This window comes from Ursus americanus, chromosome 2 (assembly GCF_024610735.1).
Source record: "Ursus americanus isolate L20-20 chromosome 2, mUrsAme1.1.p, whole genome shotgun sequence".
Taxonomy (NCBI): Eukaryota; Metazoa; Chordata; class Mammalia; order Carnivora; family Ursidae; genus Ursus; species Ursus americanus.
The window spans coordinates 92129422-92148767 of NC_142128.1; the positions used below are offsets into that span (position 1 = coordinate 92129422).

The 19346-nt window shown below is 38.5% G+C and overlaps 1 long non-coding RNA gene across 1 annotated transcript in view; it reads right to left on the minus strand.

Moving 5' to 3' along the window:
- Positions 1–19346, minus strand: part of LOC148110681 (uncharacterized) — a 51298-nt gene that overhangs the window by 31110 nt on the left and 842 nt on the right. The gene's annotated exons all lie outside the window — the stretch shown is intronic.

A 19346-nucleotide genomic window follows, 5' to 3' on the forward strand; every position in this document is an offset into this window, starting at 1 on the left:
AAATGTTCATCTATAGGAGAATGAATACACTCACTATGGTGTGTTCCTGCAGTGGTATACTAATCAGCAATAACAAATGATGAACTGCGGATACACATTATAAAACAGATGATTTCGGTGTTTTTGAAGATTTTACTTATTTATTTGTCAGAGTGAGGGAGAGCACATCAGGGGGAGTGGCCGGCAGAGGGAGAAGCAGACTCCCCGCTGAGCAGGGAGCCCAATGCAGGACTCGATCCCAGGACCCTGGGATCAAGACCGGAGCCAAAGGCAGATGCTTAACCCACTAAGCCACCCAGGTGTCCCAAAATGGATGATTTCAAAAACATTGTGCTGAGTAAATGAAGTCAGACACAAAACACTAAATACTTTACTAATCCATCTATATGAAGGTAAAGAATATGTAAAACTAATCAATACTGACAAAAATCAGAACAATTGTTGCCTGGCATTTCTGGGCAGCAAGGGGTGGAGGGGAGAGGGATGAGGGGCTTAAATAGAAATGGACTGGAACACACTTGCTGTGTTGATAGGATTATCTTGTGTTTGTCTTGACTGGGGTGTTTGTTACATGGGGGGGGTACATTTGTCTTAACTGATCTACACATAAGCTCTGTACATTTACTGAATGTAAATTATGCCTCAATAAAATTAATGAAAAATAATATTTGCAAAAATTTTAGAAAATTTTAGTGAAATTTTCAAAAATAATTATTTTCAAATTGACATTATTTACTAATTTGCTGAGAAAATAAAAACACTCACAAGAGTATTTCTAGGGGCGCCTAGGTGGCTCAGTTGTTAAGCGTCTGCCTTCGGCTCAGGGAGTGATCTCGGGGTCCTGGGATCGAGCCCTGCATCAGGCTCCCTGCTCCGCTGGGAGCCTGCTTCTTCCTCTCCCACTCCCACTGCTTGTGTTCCCTCTCTCGCTGGCTGTCTCTCTCTGCCAAATAAATAAATAAAATCCTAAAAAAAAAAAAAGAAGAGTATTTCTACAAGTTTCTATCATATCTACCCATCCTACATCTGTGCCCAGTTACTATCTTTCCTCCTGTTCCTAAAAATGAACTGTCTGGGCTCCTAAAGCCAACCCCTCCATTTGAGCACTGGATTCCATTCTATCTCATCTTACTTCATCAGGGACATTAGGACATTTCTCCCCTCACCCTCTTGCACATCAGTTCTTCTGTATCTACTGTATCATTCACATGATCGTAGAAACATGCTGTAAAACATCCCATCCTGAGAGAAAGAGAGAGATCCTCCTCTGACCTGAAATCCTCTTCAGCTCCCACTTTATTTCTCTACTCTTGTTATAACAAAACTCATCAGAAACATTGCCTACATTCTGTTTATGAGTTCTTTCCATGTATTCTCTTAAACCTACTCCAATCACAGTATTGCCCCCATCATTCAATTCAAACTGCCTGTCAAGAGCAGCAATAAACCTTATGTGGCCAAATCCAATGGTTAATTCTCAGTTAATTGATCTCTTTTCTCCTTGAAACACACTCCTCACTTATGTCTAGGAATCACAGTCTTCCTCTTACCTCATTGGCCGTGACTCTTTTGCAGATTCATCTTCCCCAACCTGACCTCTAGATGTTGGGTTTGCACCTCTTTTCTTCCCTATCCACACTCACTTTCTTGGTGAGTAACTGACCACAGCCAATCTTATGGCTTAAATATAATTTATGTGTGGATGATACCCCAAATTTAAAAACATCTACCTCCTCAAAATCCACATCAAGATTCTCACCAAACCTCCAAGCCCACAACAATAACTAATTCCCAGTATAGCTCAGAAGAAAAATGGCAAGGTCTACTTAAGGGGAGGAAATACCATGTGCACAGTAAACCTAACAGTTAAAAGACAACTTGTATTGTCAAAAATCTGGGAAGCATATTTAGAATATATTATAGAGGTCTTCATCCAAAGGGAAGACAATAAGGTTGGGTCTGGCCAAATTCATTAATATAGGTGCTGTTACCTAGAGTGGAGATTTAATATGTTTGTCCAGTCCCTGGGTGTGACTCTAACAATTTGTGTGGTTGGTAGTGGGCCTGGCTTCAATGGTGGCCCAGAGATGAAACTGAAATGCCAAAACCTCACTGGTATATTGTAAAAATTAAACCTCAGTCTTAGGGAAATGGACATATTAAGGCAGAGATTCTCAGTTACACACTAACCTCCTGGGTGCCTAAATGCCATTTCCTTCACCAAAGCATTAATAAATTAATAAGTAGGAAAGATTTACTTAGTAAGTGCCTTAGTGCTGGGAGCTTCAGTATCCTTGAAAAGCCCTGTATTGGCTATCCTCTGCAGGTGATGATGATGGTGGGAAATGTTGCCATGAACTTGGGGGTCTGATTTCCATAGAATAGTGGGATAGCAGGGGAGGTGCCTGGAGGAGGTCAGAGGGCAGCATTTAACCATTAGAGACAAGATAGATACAATCACCATATTAAACTGCGAGAGGAAGTGTTAATTGTTTTAACACAAAAGATTTGTGGCCATAATTAATGATTATGAGATCCCTGGGAATGAAATAGATGTGCAGTTTCTCAAAGCTTAGCTTTGGAAAAATTCTAGGTCTTCAGAGTGACATTTTGCTAAAACTTGATGTATTAATTATATGCAGTATTAAGAGTTTTTAAAGATCTTACATTTTGAATTTGTTCTTCTAAAAATATTTTTAAATATTCAAAGATGATCAGTATATACAATTATTGAAAAAAGCAGGACGTAAAACAGTATGTGCAATATTATTCAGATCCTATTAAATACGCATGTGTGTATATACATATGTATGTATGTTATTTTTTTAAAAAAGACTGGAAAGGACTTCTGGTTTCAGACAAGATAAGCAAAAGAGATCTGATTTACACTCCCACCTAAAATAACTGAAACAAAACATAAAAACAACAGTTTCCAGATATTGGCCATCAAGTAATCAAGAAGAGTGATTCCTAAAATAGGGAAACAAACAAGGTGAACCTCACCTTACCGTCTCAAGAGAATTCCAGGCCAGAGCACAGGAAAAGAGAACTTGGGTGGAGCCAGCAATCTTCCCTTTAGTTGAGGAGACAGTAACAGAAAAAAAATCCCATTAAAAAAAATGTGATCGGACATTTCCTAAGTATATAGGAAATTACTACAGAAATAATGCAATAAAATTTCCCATAGCTAAAGGCCAAGTTTTAGGACTGAATTAAACTCATTTTGTACCCAGCATAACAAATTTAAAAAACCCACATGAAGGCACATCATTGTTGAATTTCAGATGTGGGATTAAGAAAAGATTGTGAGAGCTCTTAGAAAGATAATAATAAGTCACATATAAAGGGTTAATAACCAGAATATTTTCAGACTTTTCAACAGCAATAATCGAAACTAGAAAACAATGAAGCAAGAACAACAATATGAGAGAATATTATTTATAACTTAGAATTTGATCCCCACCAAACTATCAGTCACGTGTAAGTATAGAATTAAGATATTTTTAGATGAGGTGTTTTAAAAAATTACTTCCTGTGCACCCTTTCTCAAGAAGAATCTAGAAAATCTGTCACCAAAAAGAAGGATGAACCAGATGGTACACTGAAACTGGAGAGTTTAACAATGGGACTATTTTAGAAGGTGCGGACAGGGTTTGGGGAAAGCAAGGAGTAGTGCAGCACTCTGAGTCTATTAACACACTTAGGACCGAAGGGGCAAGGCAAGAGAGTGGTTACTGAAACCCAGAGACAATGGCATATAAAGAGGGCTACCTGACAGAAGCTGTGGCTATAGAGAGAGGGAAGGAGTCAGGGGAATAAATACCCCATCTTCACTTTCCCCCCTCCCTCAGATTTAATGCTGTGCCTCCATTGACCAAACCCAATCAAAGGCCAAAGAGAATCATGCCAGCCTCTTAGGGAAAGCACATCACAGAGTGGGGAAAAGAGGGGAGTTGAGGCGGAAAGGGGGGCAACTGGACTACATCCAGTGCAGAGGGAGATATAAGACCCAGGAAATGGGGTCCAATAAAGCCCCAAGACAAAGAGATTTCTCAACTAGATGAAACAAAGTCCTGCATGACTAGTACAAGGCAGAATCCAGATTGGAATGAGACAGTGGAGAATTACAGGATGATTATCTTTTTTTTTTTAAAGATTTTATTTATTTATTTGACAGAGAGAGACACAGCCAGCGAGAGAGGGAACACAAGCAGGGGGAGTAGGAGAGGAAGAAGCAGGCTCCCGGCAGAGCCGGGAGCCCAACGCGGGGCTCGATCCCAGGACCCTGGGATCATGACCTGAGCCGAAGGCAGACGCTTAACGACTGAGCCACCCAGGCGCCCCACAGGATGATTATCTTAAGATTTAAAGAAAGATGGGGTGCCACAGGATGATTATCTTAAGATTTAAAGAAAGATGGGGTGCCACAGGATGATTATCTTAAGATTTAAAGAAAGATGGGGTGCCACAGGATGATTATCTTAAGATTTAAAGAAAGATGGGGTGCCTGGGTGGCTCAGTCGTTAAGCGTCTACCTTCGGCTCAGGTCATGATCCCAGGGTCCTGGGATCGAGCCCCACATCGGGCTCCCTGCTCTGCCGGGAGCCTGCTTCTTCCTCTCCCACTCCCCCTGCTTGTGCTCCCTCTCTCGCTGGCTGTGTCTCTCTCTGTCAAATAAATAAATAAAATTTTAAAAAAAAGATTTAAAGAAAGAAAGAGAAAAAGAAACCCGTGGATCTCCCCATACATTTAATGTTCTGAAATGATGTTTAAATTCTTCCTAAGAGTTGGGAAAGAAATTTGTCATAATCATGTAGCAAAATAAGTGACGGAAACTGGAAAATAAAACTAGTACCAAAAAGGAAAAACAAGAGTCTTCATACTTTGTTGAACTGTGAGTAGTGTATATATAAAAGTCATGATAAAAAATACTGAGTAGTTTTCTAACAATGACTAGATGAGGGGATTGGAGAGAGGGGAATGATGAGTTAATATGTGCCTAATATGAACATGGGGGTGGTAAACATTAGCAGATAGGCAACTCTCAATACTGAAATATTAAGAAATTGCACTATAGCATGTTACTTACAAATATGAACTTCATACAGCTGAAAGGCTCAATGGCAGTGATGCTAGCAAGTGGACAGAGATGACAGCTTTGGGGGAGAGATGGGACCAGGGGTTGCATTTTTCATTACAAACCTTATATTACTATTGGGTCTTTTAAACTATGTACATGCATGAATGTGATAAAAACTTAAATAAAAAACCCCAACAAGCAGCCATCCAAAAAAATGAAATCTTACCGTTTGCGTGACGTGGATGGAACCAGAGGGTATTATGCTAAGCGAAACAATAAGTCAGTCAGAGAAAGACAATTATCATATGATCTCACTGATATATGGAATTTAAGAAACAAGGTAGAGAATCATAGGGGAAGAGAGGAAAAAATGAAACAAGATGAAACCAGAGAGGCAGACAAACCATAAGAGACTCTCAATCATAGGAAACAAACTGAGGGCTGCTGGAGGGGAGAGGGGTGGAGGGGTGGGGTAACTGGGTGATGGACATTGGGAAGGGTATGTGTTGTAATGAGCACTGTGTATTATATAAGACTGATGAGTCACTGACCTGTACCCATGAAGCCAATAATACATTATTTGTTAATTTTAAAAAACAGAAACTTAAGATTTTTCTTTTGTTAAATAAAATGAAATTAAAATGTGGCCAACTCCTTTACACTAGTATGGTAAAAACAACAACAACAACAACAAAAACCTAGTTTGTTTTCTATCTTCTTCTAGTTCCATGATTTCCAAGTTTTTTTTTCCTCTGTGCTCCAGATCCTTCACACGTTATTAAATGAGGATTATTCACAAATGAGGAAGAGCTAATAAAAATGATTGATAAGTATAAACAAGCCCCAAAGGATTGGAATCTAGGCCAAGCCCTTTTGGCTGAGAATTGTTAGAATGTGAGCTATGAAAAAGCTTTATAGAACATGGGGATCTTCTTTCAAAATTTTTCTTCTATAGATAGATTTTTATTAAACAAATACATTCTGCAAATGCTGTCAAGTAGAGCAACAATCAGAGTGGTCCTCCCCATGCGTTCACTGCCAAGGAATTCAGTAGTCAAGACCAAATTTGCTTCAGCTAAAAATGAAAATAATAAAATAATAGAAGTGAATGATAACCGAGCAGTTACTAAGTGACAAGCATTGTGCCAAGCTCTTTATTTGCATTATATCATTTGAATCCTCACAATTATCCTAGAAGTTGGGTTTGACAATTTCCCCATTCTACATACAGGAAGACCCTTTAAAAGATGAGTAACTCATTTGAGGAAGTGGCAGTCTCGATTTAAACTCAGATCTTACTCAAAAACCCAAACTCCTGTAAACTTCTACTGTATTTTGAGCAAAACCAAAAACGGCAATCTCTGGGGTGGGAGTGGGAAAAGATTAGCTGTCACTCTGGCCGCTAAGTCTCAAGGCAAGGCTATAGGAGTGGAGGAGAAAATTATGAGGACCAATTGAAACTGCAAAAGAATGGTATTACTTTATAGAAAAATGCCACAGTAGATGCTCACATGAACACTGCTAGAACAAACCAAAGTACATATAACTTAATTCACCAAACACTTATTGAGTAACCTCTGAGTTTCACTGAATTGGGTACTGGAAATATAATTTCTTTGTATATAACATAACATAATGTACTTAGAAATGAGGAATAGACACACTACAAAATTATAGAGGCCCCTTGCCATCCTTAGAGCACTCAATAACTTGTTTCTTAGAAATTAGTTGTTATTCTAAGGCTATTTCAATAGAGGGCACTAGGTGATCAGGATAGTTTTGAATTAGGTGGCAAAATAGTTAATAGAAGAATCTTTCCGAACTGTGTAGTCATGATTTTTAAAAGCATATCAAGTGTTCCCAAAATGGGATAAGCCATAAACCAAAGAAAAGAGGTTTGATACATGAATATTGGCAAGATCACTAAGATCAATATTCTAGATGCTTGCACAATTATAGATCTTTTTGAGTGGTTCCATTTATAAAATCACTTCCATTACTTATTTGCAAATCTCTATTAGGGCCACCAGGAAATGTCAGTTTAGCATACCTAGCACTTCTGAGAGATGGCAAGGCGGTAAGAAGTCGAAAGGCTAGAGTTTGAGAGCACCTCCCCCCCCACACTGTACCTCCACCTCCCACCCAATGCCTTCTACTAATGATGTGGCCTGGGGGCAACTTACTTAATCTTAGTTTCCATACCTTTAAAATAGTGATAATTTCTCCCATGCTTATGAAAGTGCAAAGTTGCAAAGTGTTGTAAATATGTAAGATAGTAATGAAGTACAAAAATATTTTAAAAAGTATAAAGTATTAAAAGTCAAGCTAGTAGAAAAAGAAATTCCAGAAACTATATGCAATCCTACATATATACTCTTTGGATTCCAGGCCTATGAAGATTGCCTTTGGAAACTTCTGGCAGTAACGTACTTGCTAGTCCAGACAGAGGTAAAAAGCAGAAATCTACAGTCACAATTTCAAAACACTTCCTCTAACCCCTTCTTAAGACTTCTCAAGTCCCTTTTCCATAACCCCCCCACAAGAAGAAATACAAATTAATTCATGGAGATCTGCTAAAAGATCTTTTATAATGTAATCATCTCTATCGCCAAACTTTGATTAGTTTGCATGGACAAACTTCCTGTTTTTCAGGGAGAAAACACATTCAGCTGATAACACTTTTCATTTCCTTAAACACACTCATACACACTCAATTTGCATGCCTAGTTAGTAGTATTTGCCATCAAATTCCAAATTGCCTTGATGTTTCCGTAAGCATGTAGGGTATGATTATATTTTATTTGTGTATGCGAAAACTAAAGAACAGAAAGATCAAATGATTTGCTTAAAATGACATAATATCGACCATGGAAGTCTGCCTTCAAATCCATTATAGAACCACTAGAAACTACTGGAACCACATGGAACTGCTGGAAAATTAGCTTCGTAAGTTCTATTTTATCTATCTTATTACTCATTTGTTTATAAAATCAACAAATATATTTTGAACAGCTACTATATGCCAGGCCCTGTGGAAGGTGCTGGAGATACAACAGAGAGGGGGTAGAAACCCAACACAGCTCCTACACACCCATGGAGTTTATAATTTAGCGAATAAGACAGACCCAAAAACCTGTGAGGAGAAAAATAAAACAGTTATGAATTGTAAACATTCTGTAAAGGAAATAAACATGAGGCTCACAAGGAAAAGAACAGAGAAAAATGATCTTAGAGAGGGTATTCAGGAAGAGCCAGGACAGAAAAAGATGTTGACATTCAAGCTGAGACCTGTAAGGAGAGGCAATACTGTGGGGGTGCAGCTCTCCTGAGAGAGGCAATGAATTGCATGTGCAAAGACCCTGAGGAAAGATCTTGATCTACCTGACGAACTAGAAGAAAACCAGACAGAGCACAGCCAGCAAGGGGAGAACGACTTGAAAAATTAGGTCGAAGTGATAAGTTGAGATCAGATCATGAGTTCTGCAGCCCACGGTAAGAGTTTGGATTTTATTCTAAGTAAAATATGAAGTCACTGAAGGAGTTCAAGCAGGAGAATGACATGATCAGATTTGTATTTTAAGAAGATTCTTTTTCCTGCTAAGAGAAGGTTGGAAAGGAGCAAGACAGGCAACAGGGAGATAGGATAGAAGTCTAATGCAATAAGTCTCTCAGACGGATGACCACGAACTCAACAAAGGTGGTGATGGAGACGAAAAGCTGCTCATGAACTTGGGGTGTGTTTAGAGACACTCATCATTCTGGCTATTAGTAGTTGTTTTTTTTTTTTTTTTTAAGATTTTATTTATTTATTTGACAGAGATAGGGACAGCCAGCGAGAGAGGGAACACAAGTAGGGGGAGTGGGAGAGGAAGAAGCAGGCTCATAGCAGAGGAGCCTGATGTGGGGCTCGATCCCATCACGCCAGGATCACGCCCTGAGCCGAAAGGCAGACGCCCAACCACTGTGCCACCCAGGCGCCCCTATTAGTAGTTTTTTTATGCACAGTACACATCAGGCAAAAATACTCAAGATAAAAATCTTTTCAATTGACAGGATGAATTCTTTTATTTCTTTCAGAGAATTCAAAGCTCTTTTTTTTAAAAAGATTTATTTATTTGGGAGAGAGAGAGGAAGAAAGTGGGGGGGAGGGCAGAGGGAGAGAAAAACTTTAACCAGACTGCACACTGAGCATGGAAACCAACTTGGTGCACTCCACGTGGGGCTTGATCTCACAACCCTGAGATCACGACCTGAGCTGAAACCAAAAGTCAGGTGCTCAACTGACTGCATCACCCAGGTTCCCTGAGAATTCAAAGCCCTTATCAAGCACTTTAGTCAATTTACCAAATATCAATTGAATGCCTTCTAAGTATACAGAAATGAAATTTGGGAGGCGCTACTCCTCTTTAGATTGCTTACCCAGTTTGGAAATCAAAAGCACCCTGAATAAAACAATTAGAAAATAACCTATTGCTTAATACAATACTAAACACTAAGGGTAGAAAATAAGTTCTCAGGAAGGACAAAGGTAAAATAATTTGGACTATCAAGGTATCTTTATGGTTCTAAAATTGGAGGTTCTTTCTGGAATAATAGAGATGCACAAAGTTTAGGTAAATGAACACATTCAGACAAGGAAAGGATTTGAGTAAGATTATTGTGGCAGGTGCTTTTGAGAGTTTCTGCTCAGCTCAAAATAATTCTCCCCCTTTCTCTCAGAACTGATCCTCCCTCCACAGAAACAGGCACCTGGGAGCCTTGTTTTACTACATGATTCCTACTCTTCGTGGCAAGATTGATTAGATTGCATTGGATGCTTGACCCAAACCACATCAGAGCCAATCAAATTCTCTATCTCAGAAATTCTGAATTGGGATTCAAAATAGGTAGGAGGTTAGTCTCTGTGCATGACTACAACTGTAGCATATAAAATCCTGGAGGCAGGGAAAGTGGGGAAAGCTGATCTGCAGAGAGAATAAGGGAGAGAAAAATCTTGATTTCTTGGTTCTAGAGTCTATGACACCCTTCCAGAGTCTCTCATTTCATTCTTGTCCTTGAGTTTTGTGAGACAACTCCATATTCTCAAAATAATTATCCTATTTACTTAAATCACATTGTTAGTTGCTATTACTTAGAATCAATATGCCTTGTCCAAGCCCAGTACAGTCATGAAAATAGAATGATCATGATGAAAAGACAGGACTAATTATAGCAAAAGATGGTTCTAGACATAAAAAATACAAGGCTAGTTACCTTCTTTAACAAGCTACGATTGGTGATGTATGATAAACAGCATGCCAGAAGAGTAATGACTCCTCATGGATGCTGATATCAAAGATTCTTTAGGCAAAGAATGTAAATGACATCTCCAAACAGCAAAGGGGGTCATAAATCTGCACTCACATACTCCAGAGGAAGTGTTAATTTCTGGAAATTAATTTGACAAGTTTCTTAAAATGGATATACTCTTTTCAACAAACAGGATTTATGAAGTTCTTACTATGTGTCAGGGACTCTTCTAGATACTGGAAATGAAGTACTAAACAAGAAAGATAAATTTTCTGTCCTCATAGAACTTACTCTTAGGGGAGAAAAAGGGAGAAATAATAAATAGTAAATTAGTTACTGTATGGCCCATAATTTCTAGAAATTTAACAAAGTAAATAATCAAATAAATGTACATAGATTTAAGTACAAGGATATTGATATGTTACAATATTAAAGAATTGGAAACAACCTAAATGTTCAATAATAAGAGATCGATTATATAAATTATAATATATCCAATATATCCAAATAGTAGAGTACTATGTTACAATTTAAAAGCATTTATTTACTACATGCAAGGTATTGTTCTAGTGTTTTACATGTAGTAATTTATTTAATAAACAGGGACATCCTAAAATAAGTATTTCATTATCATCTCCATTTAATGGATAAGGAGGCTATGGCATAGAGAGACTATGGTATGCAAAGTTATATAGCTAAAAAGTGGGAAAGATAAGATTTGAACCCAGAAAAAAGTTTGATGCTAGGGGCTATCCTCTTAACTACACTGTCTCCTGAAAAACATTACAGTATGGGGAAAGACTCATACTGTAATTTTTAAGTTAAAATATTCAAAATAATGATCTAACTTCACATACAATTTTAAATTAAGTTATGTATATATTTGTGCCCTAAAAAAAGAATTAAGAGATATTCCAAAATACTAACAAATTGTTTTCTCCAAATGATAAGATTATAAGTTTTTACTTTTTTCTTCATCTTTTTTACACTTCCAAAACTGTTTTGCACTTAACCTAGATTACTTACTAAATGGAGTAGATTTTGTGCTGGGGCTTGAAGGATAAGGAGAAACTAAGTAAGAACTGGCAGAAAAGTAAATGGGAGGAGGTTTTAGGTTTGCTACCATGATTCCTTCAGTAAATCAGAAAGCAGGGGAAAATCTAGTTTCCAGAAGTTGCTTCTCCCCAGATGTTTTTAAAAAAGAGTTTTGATGATTAACATTTAGGGAATTTTCTTTGTCATTTTTAAAAAACGAAACTGAGACGAAGAGAAGGAAGTTTACATCTCCACAAAAATTAACGATGGAGGGGTGCCTAGGTGGCTCAGTCAGTTAAGCATCTGCCTTTGGTTCCTGTCATGTCCCAGGGTCCTGGGATTGAGCCCCACATTGGGCTCCCTGCTCAGCAGGGAGCCTGCTTCTCCTTCTCCCTCTGCTATCCCCCTCCCCCGACCCCCATTTGTGTTTTCTGGCTCCCTCTATCTCTGTCAAATAAGCAAATACAATCTTAAAAAAAAATTAATCATGGAACTAGAAAAAGAAAAAAGTTATTCTCACACACCAGGCACTTGTCTATATGGCTAATATTGAGAAAGGGGTTTTCCAGGATGAAAAAGGAGGTTTCGGGGGGAGTCTCTGCTAGAGAAAAGCATTAGGATGCTCAGATTGAACTGCGTTTGAACAAATGCAGCACGAATAAGAATGACTAGACATCTTACATGCATTGTCAACCATCCATAAAATGGCTAATGTTGGTAGTTGATTTCAAATTATTTTAGAATTGATAGTGCCTGCTGTTATGGAAGTTTCTGAATAATTTGGCAGTGGTTCAGAAAAGGAAATAGAAAAAAACCTTTATCTTAATATCTATATATTTGACACTTTTACTGTTCTGTGTGGGAGTTACCTGACACAAGAAGTTGGTAGGCTGTTATATTTCTCTATTCCTGTTACATTTCCAATCATACAATGCACTTTTCTGAATGTCTCTAAAACAAAATGAATAAGATCGAAAATGTTTCTCCAGAAAGCCCTAAAGTAAAGAATCAGTAGAGACACAACTTGGAAAAAATTGATGTAATTTTGTAATCATTCTCTGGTCTGACAGTCATTCAACAGGTATTTATTAAAAGCCTATAAAAGCAAGACACCCTGACGGGAAACTCCATTGTATAGACATAGTCATGGCCCTCAAAGATTTTGTCCTTAGTAAAGAGATAAGTAAACAACCCTATACAGTTCAAGGCAGCTGTGCTTAGAGTACTATGAGTGGTATGGACCATATTTTAAACCATTACACAAGTGGAAGGAACTACTTCTAGACAGGACAATTGAGTTTAGATCTGAAAAATGGTAGAAATTCAATAAACAAAGATGAGGGGTAAAGAGTACATTCTAAGCACTCTACTGGGTGTGAACACAGAAAACCATGGCATATATTAATGTTGGTGCCAAAACATAGAAGATTTTGAATTCCTGACACACTACCAAGAACATACAACCTCAGTTCTTTCCCCCTGTTCAGCTCCAAGAAATTGAAAACTAGGCCAACAACCTCTAGAGAGGAGATTTGAAAGACTTTGAGATGTCTTTCCAGGACTATCTGAGTTGTCCAAAAGGAAAGACCTAAAGATACCAGCATTGGGGGTTCCTTAACATGGTGACCAAAAGTAGCTCACTGAATAGTAAATTTCTTCCAGTTGACAAGACTTTATTATGGGCTCAGAGTTTACACTCAGCTTTTTGTGGTTTAAGACAGGCGAGCAATGATCACAGTTATCAGGCTTTCTGAGGAATGCTTCTAACAAATATGTAAAGATAACCTGGAGGGAAAAGAGGCTATGGGAACAGAAGGATACTCAAAAAAGAAAATCCTCATTAATATCCTCAAAGAAATAAGAGAAAACATTGCATCCATAAAACAAGAACATCATGCCACACAGAAAGAGCATTCATGATACAAACAAGACAAAACGAAACAAAATGAATCAGCTCTTGTAAATTAACCTTTGAGAACCTAAATGAAAATTTTAATATCTGGAAGATGATGCTGTGAAAAAATAAGTAAAGCAAAAAGCAGAGCTAGAAAAAAGAGAGAGGGGAGAAGAATTAAAGGCCTAATCCAGGTGGACCAACATTTGAGTAATTAGAGCTCTAGAAAACAAGAACAGAGAAAATGAAAGGGAGGAAATACTCAGTGGACATATTCAAATTGAATTGAGAGATGGCAATTTTGGGGGCGTGTGGGTGGCAAAGTCAGTTGGGCATCCAGCTCTTGGTTTCAGCTGGGGTTATGATCTTGAGGTTGTGGGATCAAGCCCTGCGTCGGGCTCTGCACTTAGTGAGGAGTCTGCTTGGGATTCTCTCTCCCTCTGCCCCTCCCGCTTGTGCTCTCTCTCTAAAATAGATAAATTGTGAAAGAAAGAAGAAAGAAAGAAAGAAAGAAAGAAAGAAAGAAAGAAAGAAAGAAAGAAGTGAATTTCTAGACTCAAAAGACTTACATAGTGTGCAGCACAATCATTAAAAAGACCCATAGAAAGGCACATCAAGAAATTTCAGAATCCTGAAGACAATGAAAAATTCTACAAGCTTCCAGAGGTAAAAATAGGACATAAACTATAGATCATGAATTAGAATAATTTTGGACTTCTGTGGTAGAATTCTAATTCAAGATTTCCTATCTTCTGTATACATGTGTACTGTGAATATGATGCATTTCACTCCCATAATTAGGTTATGTTATATGGCACAGTTGACTTTAAGAAAGGCTTGACCTGATCAGCGTTTGAAGAGCCTTTAAAGCCCAGAAGTCCATTGACAGATGAATGGATAAAGAAGATGTGGTATATATATACAATGGAATACTACTCAGCCATCAAAAAACCCAAAATCTTGCCATTCACAACAATGTGGATGGAACTAAAGGGTTTTATGCTAAGTGAAATAAGTCAGTCAGAGAAAGACAATTATCATATGATCTCCCTTGTATGTGGAATTTAAGAAACAAAACAGAGGATCATAGGGGAAGAGAGGAAAAAATAAGACGAAATGAGGGAGGGAGACAAACTGTAAGAGACTCTTGATCATAGGAAACGAACTGAGGGTTGCTGGAGGGGAGGGAGGTGGAGTGTTGGGGTAACTGGTTGAGGGACATTAAGGAGGGCAAGTGATGTAATGAGCACTGGGAATTATATAAGACAGATGAATCACTGACCTCTACCTCTGAAACTAATAATACATTATATGTTAATTGAATCAAAATTAAAAAATTAAAAAACTTGAAAAGAAAGAAAAAGTTCATATTGTAGAAAGATGCACAAAGTATACCATTTATGAAATGATACAATTATACAAAACAATGCTATACATTGTTTATGGATACAGACATAGGAACTAAAAGTATAAAACATGCATAGAAATGATAAGGATCAAATTCAGGATATAAGCCACCTGGGGAATTGTATCAGGGAAGGCAGAGTGGAACTTCAACTCTATCTGTAATGTTTTTATTTTTCAAAGCTTTATTCAGGTATAACTAACCCAATAAAGTGCACATATTAAGAGTAAAAAAATAAAAATAAAAAATAAAAGAGACTTTAAAAGTGTTGGGCTCTTCCTGGCAAAGTAGAGTCTCCATAACTGGCTTTGAAAAAGAGGAGGCAGCATGACAAGAAATGCAGACACCTCTAGGAGCTGAGAGAGGTCTCTACCTGGCAGCCAGCAAGGAAATGGGGATCTCAGTCTTATGAATACAAAGAACTGGATTATGCCATCCCCCTGCATAAGCTTGGAAGTGAACTTTGCCCAGACTCTCCAGACAAAAATTCTGTCCAGCTAATATCTTGATTTCAGCCTTGTGTATCTTGAGCAGAGAACCCAGTCATGCTGTGCTCAGATTTCTGACCTACAGAATTGTGATCCAATAAATGGATATTCTTTTTTAAATTTTTGGGTTTTTTTAAACAAATCTCTCCATCCAACCCCAAGATCAAGAGTTGCATGCTCTACTGGTTGAGACAGCCAGGCACCCCAACAAATGGATTTTCTTTTAAGCTGATAGGTTTGTGATTTGTTAACAAAAATGGAAAACTAATACAGCTTCTCGGCAACAACGAGAGCTATTCAACTATGGAGACCCCCCAAAATTCTGAAGAAAAGCTATTTCAAGCCTAGGATTAGGTATCTAACCAAACAACCAATTAGCTGTGAGAGTAAATTAGGATATTTTCAGACATACAAGGTCTCAAAAATTTACCTCCCAGGTACTCTTTCTTAGGAAGCTACTGATGTGTGTGCTTCACCAAAATTAGAGGAAAAAAATAAAATAAGAAAGAGGAATATGTGGTGTACAAGAAGAGGTGTGAGGAGAATTCCCAGAATGTTGGTGAAAGGAGACAGTAAGATGACATGCAGCAAATAACTGGTCCACATTGGAGCAGGTTAAAATGCTCTGGGGACATTTTGCTATGAAATCAAATTGAAAGAATATCTGATATTAGGGGCACATGGCTGGCTCAGTGGAGCATGCTATGCTTGATCTTGGGCTTGTGAGTTTGAGCCCCATGTTGGGTGTGGAGACGACTTAAAAATAAAATCTTTTTTTTTTATTTAAAGATTTTATTTATTTATTTGACATAGAGAGACAGCCAGCCAGAGAGGGAACACAAGCAGGGGGAGTGGGAGAGGAAGAAGCAGGCTCTCAGCAGAGGAGTCTGATGTGGGGCTCGATCCCAGAACGTTGGGATCACGCCCTAGCCGAAGGCAGACGCTTAACGACTGCGCCACCCAGGTGCCCCTTAAAAATAAAATCTTAAAAAAATACCTAATATTATATTTGGAAGGATGGAGAAGAGATCTGGATAACTGGCAAAGAGTTGAAGGTTGAGTTATTGATTAGTACATAAAAAACTAACTGCATAACAACAGTTTCAAAAAAGACAGTTATTGATATTAAGGAGAAAAAAGTTGTACATAGTTGTCATAGTTTACTACTTGACTAAGCTGTTAATAGGGTTTATACAATCGTAACAGAACATTTGATTACAGGGGCACCTGGCAGGCTTGGTCAGTGGAGCATGTGACTCTTGGTCTCGGGGTTGTGAGTTCGAACCCCACATTGAGTGTAGAGATGACTTCAAAATAAATAAAATCTTCAAAAAAAAAAAAAAAGAACATTTTATCACAGTGAGATGTCAATAGGACCTAAAGCCTGAAATTCAGAAGTAGAAAGACAGCATGTATATAGACCTAGAATACCGAATGAATTAATGAGAAAGCTGGGAAGTGTTGCCTCTGCAGAGAAATGTCCTGAGATGGGACAGGAACTGCTCATTTTAGTTTTAAACCTTATGAAACTACTTTTCTCCTTAGAAGCATGCGTATCTTCAATAAAAATAAACATTAAAAAAAGAAGAAGGATACAGTGAAAGGGATCTCTACAAATTAATCAGATGTAAATGGCTTTCTTTTTTTTTTTTTTTTAAAGATTTTATTTATTTATTCGACAGAGAGAGAGACAGCCAGCGAGAGAGGGAACAAAAGCAGGGGTAGCGGGAGAGGAAGAAGCAGGCTCATAGCAGAGGAGCCTGATGTGAGGCTCGATCCCAGAACGCCGGGATCACGCCCTGAGCCGAAGGCAGGCGCTTAACCGCTGTGCCACCCAGGCTCCCCATAAATGCCTTTTTTGAGAGGAAAACTGACAACTCTCTCATCATAATAAGGTGTTTTCATGTTAGTGTCCATTTTAAAAAGCCAAGAGGTTTTTATTTTGTTTGTCAAACAATAGAGCATGATGGTAAATTTTTTATCAGAAGGGAACCCATTTGTTCTGGCAAGTGGGGATGAAAAGAAACAGATTGAAAATGGCTTAGGAAATAGACACAACGGAACTTGGTGATAGATTGCTAGATGAATGGGGGCAGTGATAACACAGAAGGTGTGAGAACGGGAAGGGTCAGGGATGGTTCCCAGGTTTCTGCCTGGGAGGACCTGGATGGCTGGTGGTACCACTTCCTGAAATAACAGACATAGAGAAGAGATAGAATTGGAAAGACAGGAAAGAATGTAAGTTTGATTTGAGACATGGTCAAATAAAGTACCTATGGGACATCCAAGCAGAGAAGACAAACGGCAGCTAGATCTAGAGAACAAGAGTTTATAAAAAAGATTTGGCCTTGGAAAAGATCATCGGGAATATAATATATAAATAAGATGAGGGGAGCAGAAGAATCCCTTCCTAGGGACACACCTGCTTTGCTAAATCCATGCAGAGAGGCCACACTTCAAAAGTCTATGGGAAGGCTGATAATTACAACTTAGAGAAGCACTTAGAAAAGTGTTAAATTAACTCTAACCGGAGGGTATATGAAGAGTTAGGAGAAAGTGAGAGACGGTGTAGCTGGTAGCATTTGAGGAAGGGGGAAAATGTTCAACTGGGAATTTATTTATAGAATTTTTTTTTAAGATTGTAGTTATTCATTTATTTGAGAAAGAGAGGTAGGCAGAGAAAGAGCAGGGGAGGAGCAGAGGGAGAGGGACAAGCAGACTCTGCTGAGCATGGAGCTGGACAGGGGGCTCGGTCCCAGGACCCTGAGACCATTACCTAAGCCAAAATCAGGAGTCAGGCACTCAATTGACTGAGCCACTCAGGTGCCCCTCCACTGGGAATTTAAAGTTATTTGTTGTATAGGATGTCTTATCACAATTCACCTTCTTCTTTTCATGAAATCTTTAGTAAAAACTGGCTTTCCTTCTCAGCATGTTGTGGAGATTTGCTTTTGTGGATGTGTCAAAAAATAATTTGTGTCTCCAGATTTGTATAGGGAGAAGCCAGACACGGTCCATGGAAGGATGGCTACATGTCTATAGGGATCATCAGCAAAGTATTAGGGGAAGCACTTGCAAATGTCTGTGGTGATGACTAATACCAGGCAGAACCCAAAGAAGTCACTGTGGTTATGCAGGAAGTGCTCTGAATATCTTGATTTTTTAAAAAAATGTTTTTTGTTGTTGTTGCTGGTGGTGGTGGTGGTGGTGTTCCTCTGTTCCTCCATTACTGCTGTTTTTGTATTTTTTTCATCAAGAAATAATTGACATATAACACTATATTAGTTTCCGGTGTACAACATACTGTAATCTCAATTCCTAACAAAAAATACAAAAGATAGAAAGTAGGGTCCATAGTCAAGAGCAAATGTAAAAGAGTGTTATCAGGAAGGGCGGAACCAACTAGACTAAGCCTTGGGAGAAAATGCTAAGAAGGGTGTGAAGAAAAAGGAACCAACCTACTTCTTGAGTCAAGGGGCAATGTTATTTCATCGGTCCTGCCTTTGTGTCAACAGAAGTGTCCATCAACTGTGGTTTGTCAATATCCTGCCCATGTTCTACCACCACCACCTTCACACCCGAGGCTCTTGCTCTGCTCTCCTTAATCCCAGCACCTGTCAGTAGCTGAAATTGCATCGTATACCAACTGAATTTTTGGTTGCTGTCCATGTCCCTCACTCTAAGGCAAACTCCCTGAGAACGGGAACTTTGTCTTCAATACTCTGTCTTGAATTGTACCTGTCATGTAAAAAGTACTCAGTAAGTACTTATCATTCAATGAATCAATTAATATCTTGTTTCTGCCTTTTGTCAGAAATGACCTCTGGATTAAAAAAAGCAGCAACAAGTTGACGAAGAAGGAATTCAAGTGCAAAGCAGCGTAAGTTTCTATCAAGGTCTTTGAAGTAATGATAATAGAGATTATTTTTGAACACCAAGTAGGTGTGGCTTAGAGCACTGTGCTGAGTACTTAACCTACCTTATCTAATATAATCTTCAAAGCAACTATTATTATTCCCATTTTGTAGATAAATTAGAAGCTAAGCTCCCAAAGGGTTAGGGAACTTCCGCGGTCTGGCTGACCTGCATGCCAAAGCACAAACCCAGGTCTGTCTGGCTTCACAGCCTGTGTCTTCAAGCTGCAATTCTGCCTTA